This window comes from Arachis duranensis, chromosome 8, assembly GCF_000817695.3.
Source record: "Arachis duranensis cultivar V14167 chromosome 8, aradu.V14167.gnm2.J7QH, whole genome shotgun sequence".
In the NCBI taxonomy this organism is placed as follows: domain Eukaryota; kingdom Viridiplantae; phylum Streptophyta; class Magnoliopsida; order Fabales; family Fabaceae; genus Arachis; species Arachis duranensis.
This window is the reverse complement of record NC_029779.3, coordinates 12,395,350-12,403,978: the sequence shown is the minus strand read 5'-3', so window position 1 is coordinate 12,403,978 and position 8,629 is coordinate 12,395,350. Positions and strand designations below refer to the sequence as shown.

Genomic DNA, 8,629 nt, shown 5'->3' with positions numbered 1-8,629 from the left:
TCATCCAGAACCTTTTTTACAAATATCTATCCTACCACAATTTTCTAAATATTTTTAGATTGTTCCATACCACTCTTTATACTTTTATATACATCTCCACTTTTCTAGAATACTCTATGACCTTCCAGAGTCTTCTAGAACCTTCTAAAATATTCCGAAATCTTCTAGGACATTCTAGAATATTCCAAAACCATCTAGAGTATTCTCAAACACTCCAAAAAATTATACAAACACTATTACATTTAACCTTCTAAAATTTATCGTGATAACATATTATGTATTACCTTTCAAAAATCTTATCAGAAATCGTCCATTAATATATAATAATTAATCGTTATTTGACTCAACCACACATATATATATAAAATTAGTCCATCTAATTAAGCAGATTAAAAATATCGTGCTTAGAGCTACATGATGAAAGGCGAGCCTATATCATCAAATATGAATTGACAAGAAGATATGTCAAAGTGTTTTAACTGTTTATCATCGATGCGCTTTTTTCTTTCACCGTATCTTCCAATTCGACTAATCAATTAATCGGTCGTAAATCTGAATTTTATTTAAAGATTTGTTATTGGCTAATAAATTACTACATATACAAAACAGGATTTAAACTTCTAACATTTACTTAAATAAACGAGTGAACTAATCACTCGACTAATCTAAATTAATTATCATCGATGCTCTTTAGTGATAAAGGTTTATGCATGCGTGTTGGCATTTGGAGGAGAAGCAACATTATTACATGCGTTGTTAATATTTCTCTGTGATTTGAAACACTTGTCCATTTTTGGTGGCTAGCTTTTGTCTCATTATTTTCTTTATGTCAATTGGGATTAATACTTTGATGGATAAGCAAAGGGGCGACGGAAGCTTTATTTTCTTTATTATTAAATAGAATTTTTCTAACGGTGTAAAATGGCGAGTATATGCCAAAAAAATATATTATTATTTATTATTGGAACAGTAGTACTGCACACAATTAACCGACTCTTGGCTAAGTTGGCCTCGGCCCATATCAGACCAACCAAATTTCATTAAGTCTAGGAGCTAATAAATTTTTTTATTTTATATTAATATTTTTAGTTTATACTTTTAAATATTATTAATTAATTATTAAATAAAAATAATAAATTTTATTAATTTTTTACATTTTTTTAATTTTGAATATCTTATTCATATATTTTTAATAATTATTGTCTAATTTTTCATTAATTGGCTGAATTAATGTTAGATTTTGAGTTTTTTTCTCTTTTAAAAATATTTGTATAAGTATTATGCAAATTTTTAATAAATTTAAGTTGATTCAATATTTATATTCTATGAGTGAAACCTTTTTTTTTTTTTGTGGATACTAATTTAGAAAAGATACACCAAAAATTTCACTTTCAATGAAATAAAAGAGTACAAACAAATGAAACGTAAACTGGAATTAAATTACTTGAATTTGAAACTATAAAAAATAAAATAAATGACTTTAATTTAAAAAATAATAATAAACGCTTTTAACACAATTGAAAGATTTTGAAATGAAAAATGATAATGCAAAATTTAAAGATGAAATGAAACTTTACAGAAATAGAATAAATTGCAACAAGAAAAAGTACAAACAACTTTAAAAAAAAATATAAAGACATAAATTGAAAGACATAAAAATCTTACAGAATAAATTCAAGACAGATTCAAAAATTTGTTAAAATTTGAGTGTGTGAGAATATTTTATAAAAATGAATTCTAACCCTTTATTTCTTTTGAGTCTCGTTTATTTATAAATCAATTCGATTAATCTTATCCTGTCAAATGTTATTTTTACAAAGTTCGAATTATTTTGTAAGTTCGACTAACACCATTTCAATTTGCAAAATTCTTCAACTAACAATAAGTAAATATGATATTTATTTGAAAAACAAAATCCATACACGTGGGAGTCATGCAGGAAATTTTTTTTATTTACTATTGTTGAATTATGGCTAAAAAATGCATCTGACGAAGCGTTGAAAGATAACGGGCCTAAGTTAATTAAGCACAAACAAACAAAATGATCGGAATATGATATTGACAAACTTTAACCGTGTATGAAATTAATTAATGAAAAGAAAAGAAAACAGATAAAAAGAAAAGCAAAATCACCAGAAAATAAATTATATACACATGCAATCATGCATCATCATTAGGGCATACCCCTTTTTTTTTTGGGATATAAATTATGGTGAGTTATAATGTTTTTTACTATAATGTCTAAATTGTCTAACTTGTATTTTTAAAAATAAAAAATAAAATATTTGAAATAAAAAATAAAATATTTAAAATTATATATCGTTCAACGCAGGACAAATTAACATCAACGTTGCATGTGTTATTCAAACAGTGGTGATTGATTGAGACGTCAAATTACGATGGTTACATAGTCTATCACCCATGGCACTCCGTTTACAAATTCAATTCAGAATTAGGCATAATATTCTGGATAACGCTACGTTATCTAAAATTTCAGCTTGAAAACGATGCTTTGGGATTGTAAGGTTGAAATATTAACTTATTTACGTTGATAGTTGAAATTTTGGTTAAGAATGAGCAAGCATAAATTCAATTTCCTCAACATCTGTCCGTACGCCACTGGTGTTACTGAAGTTGACTACTATTACTTTGTGACCCACCGACCAAAACGAATTTCAGTTATTATGTTTTGAATTCTACACGCGCTTTTAGGTTTATTATCGTTAATATAATTAAGGTTTCTTGCTACCATTATTTACAATTTTCAATAACCGACACTGGAAACAACTGCCAACTGCCTGCTTAGTTATATTAATTAATACTGAATTAGAGATAAGGTTTTTTACTTAAATTTAGTTTTTGATGATGGGACAAATTGCACGCACAAAGGCAGGGTTATTTATTTATTTATTAATTTTCTTTTTTAAGAGATTTTAGGGAAGATACTTTTGATTTTTCAGATGTACGGTTAGATGCAACGGTCTTGATCAAACTGTTGATTTGTTTGAATTTTGAACAAATTAAAGTGTCGCTTTGGTTCCGTCGTGGGCTTTAATTCAATTGATTAAGTTGGATATTTTAACCATATTAGTATATTACTAATTAAGGATTATAAGTGGATAACAATGCGTGTCATTATTTCGTTTGGTGCTTTAGCCTTTCCCCTTTAGGCAAAGAAATTCAACTTGCTAGCAACCTCTCATTTGTAGGCAATAATTTGATTCGATTTGAGCATATGCTAAATTAAAAAAAAATAAATATCTATTTTTTTTCATACACACCCTCATTTACTTACATGCATATATTAAAAAGTTTTTTTTTTTTCAACTACAACTCGGCTATTGCTAGGAACCAAACTTGGTATAATTGTCTAGGAGGCAAATAACTTAGTCACTAGTATACAGAAGTTTTATCCACATGACCACATCTAATTGTTTTTAATCGAGATACTAAGCCTTACACATGATAAAGTTATAATTTTAATAATGATTAAATTTTTACATTTTTATTTTATTTATCTCTTTATTTTATTTTTTTAATTAATTAATTATTTTGGATAAAAAAAGAGAAAATAATGAGATAAAAACATTTTACTTTTTAAATTTTTTTTTTCTTCTTTCCATGTTCTTCCCAAACCACAACTCCACAAGCATGCCAATATAATCCAGTACATATAAAACCGTTTAATGATAAAGTTAAACATTTAGTAATCAGTTTATAACGATAAATCATGTAATTATATTATCTTGTTCTGACAACAAAATGCAGAAGGTATTTTTTTTTTCTTATGTTAATATTTATTGTTCGGCCCAGGATCAATTCCATAATTGAAATGAAGTGAACCTCCCATCAAATTCAATCAAATCTTATTATCTTTAGTGAGTCACGGGCCCATTTTACTCTTGACGTACCGCAATTAAAACAACAAAAGATTTCTAGACTAAAACACCTTATGGGGTAGATCGGGTTTCTGGGTTATGGGCTTTGCACTCGGCCTGTACAGGGCCTGGTCCGAAAAGAAAACCCAATGGATTGCACTCTTTGTTTGTTCTTATTTGATAATCCAGTAGCAGATATTCTTTCGTATTTTTTCAAAGTTAATGGAGGGGGAAGATAACTCTATTCGATTTAATAATAGTATAATTGATATCTAAATGAGAATTTAATTTTGATAGACACGTATATCTAATCACGTGGAAATTAAATTTATGTAAATAATTACCATTTTTTTTTAATTTTAAAGTACTAGGAAGATAATTCTACTTTATCACCACCATCAACTCTTGTCAACGGCTACCACACCACCCCCGCTGCCATTGCCATTGCCATCACACATAATTCACCAATAAAAATTAGAACTTTCGATAAAGAGGGCACAACACATTTACATCAACATTCACCAAGGCTTAGATAAAGACCCATGTCTCGAAAAAGAGAAACCGAAAGTGAGAATGTTTATTGGGTTGGAGTTTGAATTTGCAAAAGGCATGGAGAAGAAGGGACAGAGTTGGTGAATATGGGGAGCATCTCGAGCTTCTGTCTATAGTGAAGAGTTCATCGCACCTGTCTCAACTCTCTCAATGCTAATGTAGGCGCTACTTGGACGATTGAAGTAGAAATTGAGCTACTATGGTGAGGCTCCACAACCAAAGATTCAGATTTCAAAGTTTGGGTTTGGGATTGGCATGTTCTTGATCCAATTAGAGCAGTTTTTGCAGTGACGAGCTAAACCCAAGAGTCAAGTTTTTCTTGTCATCCTCGTCTTCAGTTTGATACCACCAGTGTGACGGTCGTGGTGGTAGTGGTAAAGAAAAAGAGGAGAAAGAAGCAGTGGCGGTACATGGTAATGAGAGCTGGATAAGAAAGGTTTTTGGTGGTAGTGGTGGTGGTGAAAGACTAGAGTTTAAAGGGGTAGTAAAGATTATATTAAGGAAATGACTAAATTTCTAAAATGATCCTTTAGATTGGGCTCTTATATCAATTTCACTTTTGAGTTTTCAATTGTACTATTTTATAGGAGTGTTCAAAATCGATCTGGATCGAATTAAACCGATGAACCGAACCGAAATAATCAAGAACTGAATTAACCGAAAACAAAAAAAATAAAAAAAATCTATTTTGTTGTTTTTTGTGCAGTCCGTTCTTGACCTAACCCCCCAAATCCCCAATCATTAACTTGCGACTGCGCTCTCTATTCTCTAACCCCTACTACTCAGTCGCTCTCGCTCTCTCTTCTCCAAATCCCCAAAGCACGACGCCACCCACAGCACCACGTCAAAGCCTTCCTCTTCGCGGAGACGCCACCCACAGCACGACGCCGTCGCCCACGCACAACACCATGCCGTCGCCCACGCACAGCACTACGCTGTCGCCGTTGAGACGCCACCACCCAGCACCAGCAGTGTTTCTGGGTTCTCCCACTCAGCGCCACTATCATCAGTTCAACCTACTCCCAGCACGGCAGCACCTCCGAGTCTCCCAGTCAGCCTTCCTCCCAAGTCAACATGGAGCCCGAGCCACCGATTCAGGTAATTTGCTATTTATTGTTATTTACTGGTTGTTTATTGGTGGTTGTTTACTGTCAATATGGAGCCAGAGTCAATATGAACCATTTGCTGTTTACTGGTGGTTGCTGTTTAGTGTTTATTGTTGTTTATGGTTGTTATTTATTGCTGTTTAATTTGAACCATTCCAAGTCAATATGGTTGCTGTTTATTGCTGTTTAATTTGCTGGTTATTGAATTATTGTTCAGTGTATTGAGATCAGTGTATTGTTCAGTTTATTGTTGATAATTTGGTATTGTTGGATTACTGGTTATAGATTTATTTTTCAGTTTATTGCTTGATGCTGGTAATTGATTTATTGTTGAATGTTGATAACTTGGTAATTGGTATTGCTGGATTGCTGCTGGTTTATGGCATTGCTGGATTGCTGCTGGTTGATAACTTGTTGTGTTTCTGGCCTTGATAACTGGCTTATTGTATTGCTGGATTGCTGCTGGTTAATAACTTGTTGTGTTTCTGGCCTTGATTTATTGTATTTATTTATGTAGTTTGACGTTAGTTCAAATGAGAATATGGGTGAATCCGGATTGTTGCCAGTTCCTCTTTTGAATGAATCAACAAGCATCAGATCTCCGACTGCATTGCCTCCTGTCCCAACTCCTCATTGAAACACAACAAAGCTTGCTAGTAGAGGCCGAGAAAAAAGGCGGGCTATTGAAGAAGCTCCCGTTGATGACTCCGCTGAAACTGAGACTGACGAAGGTAAGAGAAAACCTTGTAGGCCTAGGTCATGGACATGGGATCACTTCACTAAAGATGAAACTAGTAATCCACAATATCCTAGAGCTAAATGCAATTGGTGTGGGGCTAGTTATGCTTGTGATACACATAAAAAAGGCACTATTAACATGAAAAATCACTTGTTGTCGCAATGCAAAAAATTTCCGAAGGAAGCATTAGATCCTATCCAAAAGATTTTTTGTTTTCAATATGTGATAAAAGATGATAGGAAAGGAATAGGTAGTTCACTTTCTGCCGTGTCATTTGATGTTGATCGTTGTAGACAAGCACTTGCTAGAATGATTATTGTAGATGAATTGCCTTTTTTGCATGTTGAGGGGGAGAGTTTTCGTTATTATACGAGTTGTTTGCAACCCAAGTTTCCAATTCCTGGAAGGCTCACGGTTGCTAGGGATTGTTGGAGGATTGGAACTCACATCCATTAAGGGGAGAGTTTTTACATGTTAGATGTTGTGTTCATATTTTAAATCTTGTTGTGAATAATGGGTTGAGAGAAATGCATGAGTCAATTTTAAAGATTAGAAATGCAGTTCGGCATGTGCGTGCATCACCGGGTCGTACTGAGAGGTTTAAAACTAGGATTAAGGAAGCTAGAATTATGGAAAAAGGCACTGTCCATTTAGATGTTCCTACCAGGTGGAACTCTACCTTTTTAATGTTTGAAAGTGCTTTGAAGTTTCAAAAGGCATTTAAACGTTTGGGAGAGAGAGATTCTGAATATGCTATGCTGGCTGGTGGGATTCCTAAGTCTGAGGATTGGGAGAATACAAGACATTTTGTCAAGTTTTTAAAAATATTTTATGAGGTTACTAACAAAGTTTCTGGTTCAACGTTTGTGACATCTTCTCAACACTTTAATGACTTTTGTAAAATATTGTCACCACTTAAGCATTGGATGGGAAGCTTGGATATGGTACTTTCAGGCATGGCTGAGAAAATGAAGTCCAAGTATGATAAGTATTGGGGAAATATCAAAAACACAAACATAATGATTTTCATTGCAGTTGTTCTTGATCCTAGGTATAAGCTTCAATTGATTAAGTGGAGTTTTGAAAAGTTGTATGAAAAAGAAGATGCTGAATTCTTAACTTCAAAGGTGAAGGATACACTTTTCAAGGTGTTTGATAGCTATAGGCTATTTGGTGGTAACTATAAAAGATCTACTCGGCAAGATCCTCCTGAAATAAGCACACACGAGCTTGAGGCACATAAAACTTCTTTTGCTATGGAATTTGAAAAGGAAATGCAATTCAATGAGAGTGCTAACAAGAATGAGGTGGAGTTATATCTTATGGAGGCATTAAAAAAGACTGGCGTGCAGTTTGACATTCTAAATTGGTAGAAAGTGAATTCCACTAAATATCCAATTCTTGGGCAGATTGCAAGAGACGTCTTAGCCATGCCAGTTTTCACAGTTGCTTCAGAATCGGCATTTAGTACTGGAGGAAGGGTGTTGAATAATTATAGGAGTTCTCTAACTCCGATGATAGCTGAAGCGTTAATTTGTACACAAAATTGGCTCCGAAACTCTCCAAAACTTGTCCTTGAGGAACTCATCGAGGAATTGGAGAAGTTGGAATTAGGTATGGTTAAGTTTGTACTTATAATTTTCTTTACTTTAATCTGGTTTTTATTAATATATATTATTTGTTATGATTGTTTCTTGATTTATATATTTTGTAGAAGTTGCACCCACTCCTGATCCCAATGAAGAAGATTCTGGTGTTGAGTGTGATTGAATACATCTTGTTATGGTAGGAATTATTCTCCTTATATTATTGTTATTATTATTATAATTATTATTGTTGTTGTTATTCTTATTATGTAACTGTTTTTTTTTATTTCAGGTTGGTTTGCATTAAGAAGTTTAACTATTTTATTGGAGAAGACACCATAACTTTGCTATCAGTTTAATGACAATTTATTTTTATTTTCAGTTGTGTTGACTGTTGAACTATTGAACTTCTTTAATTATCGTATTTGAATTCTGTTGTCGTTAAATTTCATTAGATCAAGACTTTGTTAGCTATTGTGTATTTCGATTTGTCGATTTCAATGTTACGACTTTGCATAATAGTATGGTAGAATTTTTTTTATTTGATTGAAAAAATCAAACAAACCGAACCAAACCAAATCGATTTTAATTGGTTTGATTTGGTTCGGAAGACCTTAACAAAAAAACCGAACCAAACCGAACCACACTTTAATTAGACAATCGAATCGGATGGCTTTTCCCTCAAAAACCAAACCAAACCGCACTGCGAACACCCTTGCTATTTTAATCTTCGAAATTGAATTTTGAGCTCTATAAAAGTCCCAAAGC

General features: G+C 32.7%; 1 long non-coding RNA gene across 1 annotated transcript; it reads left to right on the top strand.

Moving 5' to 3' along the window:
- Positions 1-5,143: 5,143 nt before the first annotated feature.
- LOC110274485 (uncharacterized) lies at positions 5,144-8,331 on the top strand. Its single transcript, XR_002366498.2, has 4 exons — positions 5,144-5,528; positions 6,054-7,889; positions 7,990-8,060; positions 8,154-8,331. It is a non-coding gene; the product is annotated as an uncharacterized LOC110274485 (long non-coding RNA).
- The last annotated feature ends 298 nt before the right edge of the window (positions 8,332-8,629 follow it).